Raw genomic sequence first — 12,142 nt, 5'->3', positions numbered from 1 at the left:
GACAATCAGGCTTGATACTGGGACACGCCCACCAATCACAGACTTTCAATCTGCTTCAAACCTGCTTCTATCTACCCACACCCTGTCCTCTTACAATCCAGAGATTCCCATCATTGCAGCTGTGCAACCGCCATTGGCCTAGAAGCGGATTTGTTTTCGATCTAATATGATACTTATTGGTGACTGGTTAAGATATCAGGAAAGAGGTTCAAGCAGTCACCTGGACAAGTAAAAATGTTCTTCAACTATATCCTAGTCCTTCAAGTTCACAATCCAGATCAAAATTAAGTCATTGACTCTCTCAAGCAACAAAAAGATGGTCAAGATGTCAGCTCCAATCCAACAATTCTGAAACCTTCCCTCATTGTCATTGAATATTGTTTTCAGTAGTTGGAAGTCAATTGTCGACATTGGCCCATCTCTACGGTAGTTATCACTAGGTTCAAAGAGATTTTGCCATGCATAGGATCTGAGCTGGGCATCTCTGGCAATGGCCTGAAGTTCACGAAAGAGTGCTTCACTGAATCATACATTTTTGTACACATTACCATTTCATCTCGATACCCTGTAGCTCTAAGTTGTTTTGGGATGGAATGCTGCGTGGAATGCAGCATGTAACAATGATCTGAGAGTCTAGCTAATGAATACATAAAAGTATGTCCAAATCTGACAGGGCATAAGTTTAATGGCAGCGTGGAAAAGCACTTTTCTGGAGCAGGTGAAGAATTTCCTATGCCTTGTGATAACACAGTGTGTGTTTGGTGTATTGTTTCTTTGCTGAAGGAAGGAATTACTGTGAGGTATGGTTTGGAAAGGAAATACCTCATCCCTAAGCAGTTATCCAGTCAGTTGATGCTAGACTGAGGAGATATTTATTTGTAGTAATGTGAACCTGTCCTCTATTTTATAGCACCTGCTTTGGATCTATGCCTTTTCTTCTTTCCAACCTTTACTCTGTTTTTTGTTCTTCAATCTCCCTTAATATTTCCTTGACTGATCGACCTTCCCTTCCCCACTTCACAACACCATCAAACTAGGACCTTTCCACCTCTCAACCGATCCAAAAAGATATATTGGACTCAAAATGTTCATCTTGTTTCTCTCTCCAAAAAATGTCGCTAAACCTGAGTTTCTCCAGCACTTTGTTTTTTTATTTCAACTCTCCAGCACTGATAATGTTTTGCTTTTTATTATTGAGACACAATATTTGGCGAGATAAAAAGAGAACGACTGACTTTTAATGCCAACGAGAGGCATTGTAAGCTGAATGGTTCAGAAAGCAGCTGGATGTAGATTGGTAACAGCTCTCCTCTTACTGAAGAAGCAGCACAGGGGATTGATACATGACTGGGTGGCGGTCATGATGGAAGGGTGCATGCAGAGTGGAGAGATGAAAGGGTATAAGATGGAACATAAGGTTGACTTTAAAACACGGTCTACACAGTGGAATTCCTCTGAATTTAAGGCTGAGTGACACAGATGGTTATAAAAAAAATTGAAATAACACCAACAATAAAAGCCCTTTAAGAATGTTGGCTCTTAATACAGTATCATCAAGTTAATGAGGCCTTGGGGACACCTTGTGATTTTGGCATACTTTTTCATCTGAATAAGGGACTTAAATAACAATCAGAGTTATAATGGAATGGCCAGATCAGACAAGTTATATATTCAGCAAGGGGAAACAGCAGATTTATTCCATTATTTTCTGCATAACAGTTGCTAAGAGATGTGGTGGTGACCCATAATGTTTTCTGCCTTCACAAATAGCTTCTAACCTTATACCTCAATGAGCCAAATACTGAAATAAATATCTAGATGGGAACAAATTGGACAATAATGAAGACTGCCTAATGTGAACTGTTTTCTCATCCTTACTGTCTTTTCCTATTCATCAAACATATTCTCAGAAGAGACTCTTTGCTTATGTTTTAGACAGATATTGAAGTAAATAAATTTTAACTCTGGAAGGAAGCTTTGCTGTTCTCTCTGTGCATTTTCAGCATGAAAGATAAGATTGTACACTATCCTTCTGGATGCTGTTTCAAAAACATGGTCCACAACTGAGGTGTTTGCCTGCAAACTATTCGTGGTTCCCCTTGCCTTGCTATCTATTTTTATATTAAAGGGAATGACATTGAAGAAGTATTTCAATGCCAACTCCCCCTTTGCCCCACGACACCCACTACCTCCCCTCAACATCTGATTTCCTGCTGACAGTTAGGTAAGGTGAGAGGGGCCAGCCTTAAGGCAGGAGTTGACAGTGTGTACCTTCAAAGAGTAGGAGTAAAATTGAAGTTAAAGGCAACAAGGGGAGAAATCCCTCACTAGCTGCAGTCCTACCTGCCCAAAGGAAACTGTGCTTGTATCAACCCATTCACATCAACCCCAGGATAACCGAGTTCCTTCAAACAGTACTTTGGTCCAACTCACTTATTCATTCATGACTCTTCCTCCATTTTAAGGTGGTGATATTCACTGAATACAAATTTTCATTTCCATGATAAGACCTGGACAATATTTAGGTTTCAGCATGTGATATTCATGCCACAGAAAATGCTAAGCAGTGACCATATCCAACATGAGCCTTAATACCTCCTTTTGACATTCTTTGGGATTATCATAACCAAATCGACAACTATCAACATGTTAGGAGTATTAAGAGAAAATTAACTGAACTAAGCACAAATTTACTTCAAAACAGTCAATGATTGTGAATTCTGTGGTAGGTAATGGATCTGTTGACTAGCAATGTCTTTCCATCATCAACAAAGGATAAATCAGGAGCAAAGCAGAATACTTCCCACATGTTCAGATGAGTTCAACTTCAACAACAGTGAGCGACAGAACACATTTCAGGATAAAGCCGCCTGCTTGCTTGGCACACCACCTACCATATTAAAATATTCACTTCCTCAACCACTGGCACATGTTACTGTGGTGTATGGCATCCAGATGTTGTACGCCAGCAACTTACCAATGTTTTTACAATGGCACCTCTGCATTCTAGAAAACAAAGACAACAGACACCTGGGACCATCACAGCTTGTAAATTCTTCTCCAAGTCAAACGTCATCTCGGCTTGAAACTATATCACCATTCCTTCGCGGTCATAATTTTGAACTTCCACTCCAACAGCAATATGGGTGTAGCTATACCAAAATGGAGTGCAGTGGTTTCTGAAATTCTCTATTATCGTTTCCAGGGAACTTAGAGCTAGGTAATAACTCCTGGCTTTGCTGGCAATGCCCACATCCAATGAATGGAGATGAGACACAGGTTTAGCCAAACCAGCAATCCTTAAACGGGATTGCTCGATGTTACAGCAATGATCACAAAACCTGTCCAAGGATTATATTATGGAGTCACAAGCACCTGCTAGCTCCATTAAGTGACACTGGCTTTCTGCCCTCTAGGATTCCCTCGTCCCTGTCAATCCCTGAGGCCACCTCGGTAGTGTCAGCAGGAATTCATCAGGCTTCATTATGGCACTGTTTGGTACATCCAACTTATTCCTTGTATTCAAACAAGACCTGATGTCTAGTTGACCGAGGCACATAAACCTGCATGGAGCAGCCAGCATTCAAGTGACTTGGTTAAAGTTGACAAAAGACAAATTCCTGTTCTATTGCTTTGCACATGCTTGGATTTAAATTTAACTTCTACAGGGAAAAAGGTGGACAGTAGTCCACCAGATGAACTTCAATTGAAAAGAACATTTGTGGCTTGTGCAATCTACACAGTGTCCAGTCTTTGCCTTTGCCAAAGTTGACTTTTACCTTGTTTAACCTCCAATGTGGAGCTTTGGGATTGGACGCCAGCAGCTAAATTTTAAGTACTAATCTTTTTGGCAAAGTGCAAGTCACATTAAGTTCACTTGAGGGTTTTTCAAAATGAAGCCTAGATATATTTCTCATTGCATCTTACCAGATTCACCTCATTAACTCCCTCTTCCACCTCGAGGGCATCTCTTGCATCTGATTCCATCCCAATTTACCCGCAACAACCCAGAAAATATCTGCCACAAGACCAGCATCCTTTGGACCATGTTGTCTTTACAAGGCTGTGTTGCACCCAGATAAGTGTTGGTAATCTGGCATTGCCCCTCACAGGAAGCAGTATGGCCTAGCAGTCACAAAGCCATGCTGCTCGAGACACGTAGCCATCATTATTGATACTTCCCCTTATGTCCAACACCATTCTCTTTCCCTTGTCCCAGTTTAGCCAGCAGACTATAGAGTTTACCTGTCCTTAGCTAAATCCCATCTGAACATCCTTTCTAAGTCAGTGCTCCCCTCCCCGATGCCCACCATAGACCTGCATCATGGAGTATCGCAAACAGGCCCAAGTAATTGGATAAATCTCAAGATGAGGTTTAATTTACAACCAGCAACAATGAACACAAAAAAAAATAGAAGCAGTAACTCACCCTCACAACACAAACTGAACATTGCAATCTTCCTGCCCAGGCTACAGCACTGACCTCGATGCTGGGGGAGGTAACTGAACTGGTGTGATCTTGTACTACCAGCAATGGTCACTGTCCAGCATTTGTGAGGATACAACAGAGAGATCCCACACAGAACCCTGTAACAGCCAGTCAGACAGACAGGGCCCCGTCAGCAGCCACTCACACAGGGCCCCGTCAGCAGCCACTCACACAGGGCCCCGTCAGCAGCCACTCACACAGGGCCCCGTCAGCAGCCACTCACACAGGGCCCCGTCAGCAGCCACTCACACAGGGCCCCGTCAGCAGCCACTCACACAGAAATTCAGAGCAGCTGTTATCTTTGCATCCATCAGGAGAGGATGGCCTCCTGCTCCTGCAGCCTTCAGGTGCCACTCCAACCTCCATGTCACATTACACCTTGCACAACCCAGACAGCCCCTTTCTGTCCATTCCCCACAAGGAGACCTGACATATAGAACTTCCCTCCAACTATCTTCCTTGTACCAGTACATCAAAATGATACCCACCCAAGTCTTCTACGCTCCCCATGTGAAGACCACAATGGTGGTTACAGTTAGTAACCTCTGCTCCTGTCACCTACCATGCTCTCCTTTACCTCCATTCACCCAGAATTTCTCCCATCACCAACCTTGGCCTACTTGAATTTTAGATTACTTACAAAAGCAGAACTCAGATGGGAGTATGAACATTAAGGGAAACAACACAGACTCGACCAAATAGAAGGTATTCTGTACTCTAGCTAATTACAAATAAATTTATGATTGATTTGACGGTTGTTTCAGTCCTGATCAAAGCAATTTGTTCTATCAGAGATAAGATGGCTGTGCTGCTACTTAGTCTACTCTACCTACAAAACAATAGGAAGGCAGTGTGCACTGAGTTTCAGGTCGGAGTTATGCTGTCCAACATGTAAGTGAAGGAAACAAAACACCTGCTGAAGGTGTTATCCTATTTGCATATCCAGAGGTATGTAAATACTGAAAACAAGGCTCCCTCTGTCAGAATGATTTGCTCTGACACAGTTGGTATTAAATGTTCTCAGTAAACCCAGGTTACTGTCAAAAATGGTTTGAAATGTATTTACCTGCTTTGGGTGTGAGGTGGATTCGGATGGTTCCTGATGACCTCCCATTTAAAGAACGCAGGCTGTCACTCCTCCATCTGATCTTTGAGCAGCCTCTTCCCAATCAACCCCACCTTCCCAACATCAAACCTCCCTGTTGTCCAAACACCCTCCTTTGACTCTTATCTCCCAATTCACACACCACATCTCAAATATCTACAGTCCCCCAACACCCAGATGCCATTTGATTTGCAATGTAAGTGGTACTTACTCTTCCTTAGTTCTGCTTTTGTGCTGTGCCGGCTCCATTGACATGAGACATGTGGCTTGAAATCTCAGAAGCTTCTCACCTCATTAACCTGGTGCAATATTTGGGCTCCCAAAAGTGGGTACACTGAAATTTCTGTCAGATGCAGCAAAGTTAACTGGAATGCCAGTGACTGCAGGTTGTGCAACTGGGAGCAACTTACACTACCCAGATTTCGAATGAGCTTGATTTAGTAAACAGAAGTGACAGGTCCCCACAAGAAGGAGAAACCAAACCCAAACTTAGGCCTTAGAAACATTAAACCAAATATTTTTTCACATATAGGAGATGAGTTATTCACCACAGATTTCCAACCCTCTGACCTGTTCTTGGTATCACAATGATGTGGCTGGTCCAGTTCAGTTTCTTGTCAATAGGTAACTCCCAGGATGTTGATAATGGGGAAGTCAATGATGGCAATGTCATTTAATGTGAAGGGGTGTTGATTAGATTCTGTCTTGTTGAAGGCTTTTTATTAACCTTTTGAGTGCCCATTGGTTAACTTTGAAAATGCTCCCCACATACTTGTAAAATAGAATTAACTAACATGAAGCCCACCATCACACCTCCACCCCCGTCAGGCATTATTTAAAGTGACCATGCAACTTTTAAAGGTTAGTTGATGATTTATTGCCATTGGTAAGTGCTTATCTTCTGGGCACTTTTGATGTCACTTATCTCCCTGAAAAGTTTACCTTTTGTGCACAGAGAAATGCTTTTATAGCTGTTGTACATCAGCCACTTGCCTCACAAATAGTCTGACTGCAGTCATTCGGGGCCTTATCAAGTTGCCTTTGGAGAAGCACTTATATGTCCTTCCCTCTATTAAAGTAGTTCAATCACCACATTTTATTGTTTTTCAAGATATTTAAAAAAGGCAATTGTTCAAACTAAGTTTTATTACAGAGAAAGTTAATTACAATTTTTACCACAGAGCCATTGGTCAGAGTGAATTCTTTCCTATTAATGGAATAATTAGGGAAAAACTCATTCAGTGTGAAAGCTATTGAGAATGGTTTGAAAAACCTCTTTTCAGAATGGAGATATAATGAGATTGTTTAGACAGTCTTAAAGAATTTATCTCTCCCATTTGCGGCATACTAGTTCTGCCAACAAGTGTTGTCAGCGTTGCGTGTATGAACCGTGTGGAATTGGTGGTTGAACTTCAGTTTGGAGCCAGCTAAAAGATACATAGTTTGACTCCTGGCCGACTGTGGCTCTGACTAGCCAGTTTAGAAGAGAATCCATAGATGCTTGAGCATAAGTGTGTTGAGGTCTCTGCCAATCATTATAAACGTAGATTTTTAGCAAACAGAGGAAGAACACCAGTGGCTTAGTAATTTAAATTGAGGTCAGCTAGGTCTAGGAAAAGTATCACGGAGGTCCAAGTACTTCAAAGCACTTTGTAGATTTCACTGTGTATGTACACTATACGCAGTGTCAAGTCAATGCGTTGTGGGATTACGGTCTTCAGAGAGGCAGGAACTTCTTTCAAGAGGCAGGGTGAATTTAGTTTTTGTATTCGGCATTGATGTGAAAGGAAACGTTTACACAAGCATTATACTTGAAATGTAAATAAAGCTGTTACAAATACTGACACTCAGATGTCAATTAACATTTGGTTGAATTTAACTACTCACTAATCAATGCCCAGGATACAGAAGAAGGCTGAACGACACAATTATCTTAGGAACTGATTGTTGATCGTTGACTTCAGCATTTGATTAATGCTGCAAAACAAGTTCAATGTCAGAACAGCTTAAATTTGCTTTAAAAATTCTTGTAACAACAAAACCTTACTCCAGTGGATTTATGTTGAATTCAGTGAGATCAGGAAAATGAATAGTGTGGCAATTGATGTAACATAGTTGGCTCCAAGAAACAACTGGAACTGAGATACCATACGCATTTTGAAACTGTCCAATAAATATTCTGGCAACAGTCCAGTTCCCGAGGGCTGGTAGATTTGTGCAGGCAAGGAAATTGAATATGTATGTGACTGGATGAAACAAGCAGTACATGAGAATTGCTCTGATTTACACCCAAACCCCAAACAGTACTACACTTCTGCCAATATTACCAAACAGGGGGAAACAAGTATGTGTTTGAACAAATGGGCTGACACTTTATCGGCACAGTATTCATTCTTTGGACATTAATCAGTCTAAGCCTGCAAGACAGAAAGGCAGTGTGCACTGAGGAGTTACACTGTCCAACATGTAGGTCAAGGAAACAAAACCATTGCACACTGTTGTTGCCTGAAACAGAGACTATCCTATTTGTATATCCAGAGGTGTGCAGACACTTAACACAAGTAAGAATGATTTGGTCTGAGACAGCTGGTATTGGATGTCCTCAGTAAACCTGGGTCACTGTCAAAAAGGTTAATGCTTTGAAATGTATTTACCTGGTTGTAGAGTGAGGAGGAGTGAGAGGGTTTCTGGTTACCTCACAGCTAAAGAACACAGGCTGTCACTCCATCTGATCATTGCAATTTCAGAACCCCCTCCCCCACCAATCCCATCTCCCCAATATCAAACCTCCCCGTAGTCCAACACCCTCCTTTGACTCTTATCTCCTAATTCACACACTGCATCTCAAGTCTGTACATCTTGCCAACACCTAGATGCCACTTACTTTGCAAGGTAAGTAGTAGCCCATCTGTGATTACTTGTCCCTCGTTCTCATTTCATGCTTCATTGAAATGAGTCACGAGTCTTGAAATCTCAGGGGCTTCTAGCCTCATGATCCTGGTACAGTGTAGCTTCTGTCAGATGCAGCAAAGTCAACTGAACTGCCGGTGACTGCAGATCATGTCCTGGTTGGTGATGGTGATGTAGGAGCACCTTGCGTTATCCATGTTTTTAATGAGTCCAATTTGCCAAACCGAAATGACAAATCCCCACAAGGAGAAAATAAGTGAATGTTAGCAAACAATCTTGTTATAACCACTCAGAGAATTAAAATTATTTCTTTAACTTTATATTCAAATTATATGCTTGAGATGAGGGTCATTTTCAAAAATGCAAAGATGCCGTTTATCATCTTGTGTGTTTTTGTGGAATAATTTTATTGAAAGAACAGATGTTGAAACTGTGTGGAAGAACAGTTGAAGAGGAATTTCAATGCCCAGCAGTGTGAGAGATGGGATTATCATGCAGGGTTGAAGCCGCAACACCCTGGGTTAATGGCCATATCTTTGCTGATCTTAATTCTGCTCCCTCACACTCTTTTGTTTCCAACAGTGTGAAAGTTAACAAAATTAAGATCAAAAGAGGTTTTAACCCAGAATGTTTCAGCTACAACTCTGCATGCTAATGAATCTGCATTGTATTGTCACACCATCTAACTCCTCCAACCATTTCGCCTGCAATTAACAGTTTCTGTTCAAAAGGGAAATACGAAACTTAAGTTTACACAAACATTATCAGCATCTTTATTTCTGTTGGAAACAGTTTTGGTTTAAAGATGTGCTGATACTTTTGCTCATTTGTTCAGGTAGGACAGATGTTTCCTAATTTAACTTCTAAAAGGTCAGACTCTTCTTTTAGATTATTCTCCCTCATAGATAGCTGAATCGGTGAAAAGTGTGGCAGGATTGTTGAGAAGGCTATTTTACAAAATAAAATACAATCATCAGCTTCATTGACAGACAAACAAATAGCACATTAAAATAGAAAAGCAAGCAAAACATTCAAATCACTGATTTAGATTTCTGCTGAAGTTTATGTAAGTTGTGCCCAATTCTAAGCACCAGCACTTGTGGAAAGATGTCAAGAGGTTTTATGGAGACTGTATATAGCAGTTCACGAGAATGGCATCAGAAATATAAAGCTTCACTTGTGTGAAAAAAAAGTACTAGAAAAAACTGCCAACTTCCCAAAACCTGTCCACTATCTATAAGGTCAAGAATGTGGTGCTGGAAAAGCACAGCAGGTCAGGCAGCACCTAAGGATCCAGAAACGTTGATTCGCCTGCTCCTCGGATGCTGCTTCACCTGCTGTGCTTTTCCAGTACCACACTCTCGACTGATCTCCAGCGTCTCACTTTCTCCTACTATCTATAAAGCACAAGTCAAGAGTGTGGTGGAATGTTCATTACTCCCCGAGATGGGTGCAGCTCCAGAAGTTTAACACCATCCAGGACAAAATAAGTTACTTGATTGCCACCACACTACAAAACATTCAGTCCCTCCACCGCAGATGTAGCAGTGTGTACCATCTATAAAATGCACTGCATAATTCACCAAGGATCCTTAGACAGCACCTTCGAAATCTTAAGAACACTACCACATAGTGGAACAAAGGCAGCAGATACATGGGAACACCAACCACCTGCAAGTTCCCCTCCAACCCACTCATTATCCTGACTTGGAAATATATTACCATCGGCGTCACTGGGACAAAACCAGGAATTTCCTCCTCAATGGTGTTGTGGATCTACCGACATCAAATGGACTGTAGCAGTTCAAGAAAGCAGCTCACCACCACCTTCACAAGTACAACTAGGATGGGCAATAAATGCTGCCCCAGCCAACAACATCCATATCCATTCATGATTTGTCATTTAAAAAAAAATGGAAGGTGTAGGTATTCCTAATGGCTTGTGTGGAGTGGAGACAAAAACAGTTCTGAAGAGTGATTGTACTGCATTGGTATGAGAGAGCAATTGGATGACCACAAGTGAGAATATTGACCAATTAGGCAACAATGTGAGGAGGTAACTGGAGAAAAAGAAATGAATTGAACTGTGGGGCACACTGACCTGAGAGATGCTGTGCCGCTGAATACTGCGAATGTTTGAGTTTGGGGTTTGACACATGGAAGTGTGACTTTCTTGAGTGTAAATGTTGAGATTGCTGTTCTTGATTTACTCATCACTACTTCTTGGATGGGAGCGGGGGCTGCCCTCTTGCTCCCATCTTTGAAAATGCTTACCCCACTGCAGCCTCTCAGACCCTGCAATAGACTTCTGGGTAAGAATGGGAAACTTCCTAGGTTTCCTCTTCTTTCTGTGGTTGCTGCAGTTTTGAACCTCCAAGAGTTCATGCAGTTGGGTCAGTCTAATCAAAAATCCTTCCGCTGACATAATAGGCACATCTCTCCAACCTTCCCTGAATCGTTGGGGGACATGATGGTGAGATATGAACAGAATGAACCTTGGCAAATTCCTTCAATTACAAAATTGTGTTTCCAACCCACAGAGTTCCATTATTCCAGCAGGGACTAAATCTCTAGAGTTCCGTCCAAGAATGTCATGGAAAGTATCCCATGTTACGAGCAATGTCCCACCATTCATATTCCTCCAAATATCACTTTTCAATATTAGCAATATACTTTTGAGAGCCTTTCTTCATTAAAGGTTCTTAAAGTTGTCCAAATAATCCAAAGAAAATTACCTTGATCATTACTTCTCCGACTTAGAGAAAAGCACTAATATCTGTATTTTGGTGCTTATCAACCTTGTAAAAGTTATACCTTGAATCCTGCAGATATAAAAGATGCTAAGAGACAAGTACACTGGACACTATCTTGGTAAGCTTCATGCGTGTGCAATTCTAATGATAACAGGAAAGGTCTTTGCTTCAGTGAAGTAGTTGAAATCTATTGAGTGCAGCTCTAGTTGCAACCTCAGGAAAAGATAATGCTTATGGCTTTGAAGGTGACCTGTCCCTTAAGTTTTATTCATCTGGCTCCCACCAGGTTGTGTCGAGAGATATAAGCAAAACCTTGCACTTTGAAGTAAACTGGCTGAGGTTGTTTGTCATAGTTGAATAGCTGTCAGTGAAGCTTTCAATCGTGTTGGTGTGTCAGGGTGAGGGAAAACATACGAATGTTAGAGTCTTAACTGATAGCCACTGTTAGTAAGTGAGTGATGGATGTCTGGTGAATTGAGCACTGACTGAGTGCTGTTGAACACAGTTGGTAGAATAGTCTGAAGGTGCGCTCATTTACCTTGACAACTTATGTGAGACACTAAACTTCATGCTCCTTTGTATCAACATTCCTGTTATTCACACCACCATCGTGGCTTTGCACTGTCTTCTGAGCACTTGAGCAAAGGATCATCAGCATAGCAGACATCTCCACTTCTTCCCCCCAATAACATCAAGGAGTCCAGTTCCTTCTCACAACATGCTGGCTGCCTCATGGGTTCAACCATTGCTCAAGTATTGTTGCTCATATTTAAGGAGAAGAAAGTGAGCACTGCAAATGCTGGAGATCAGAGTTGAGAGTGTGGTGCTGGAAAAGCACAGCCAGTCAGGCATCATCCGAGGAGCAGGAAAATCAACATTTCGGGC

The sequence above is a fragment of the Chiloscyllium punctatum genome, chromosome 40 (genome assembly GCF_047496795.1).
Source record: "Chiloscyllium punctatum isolate Juve2018m chromosome 40, sChiPun1.3, whole genome shotgun sequence".
Lineage (NCBI taxonomy): Eukaryota > Metazoa > Chordata > Chondrichthyes > Orectolobiformes > Hemiscylliidae > Chiloscyllium > Chiloscyllium punctatum.
This window is presented reverse-complemented; position numbering follows the sequence as displayed.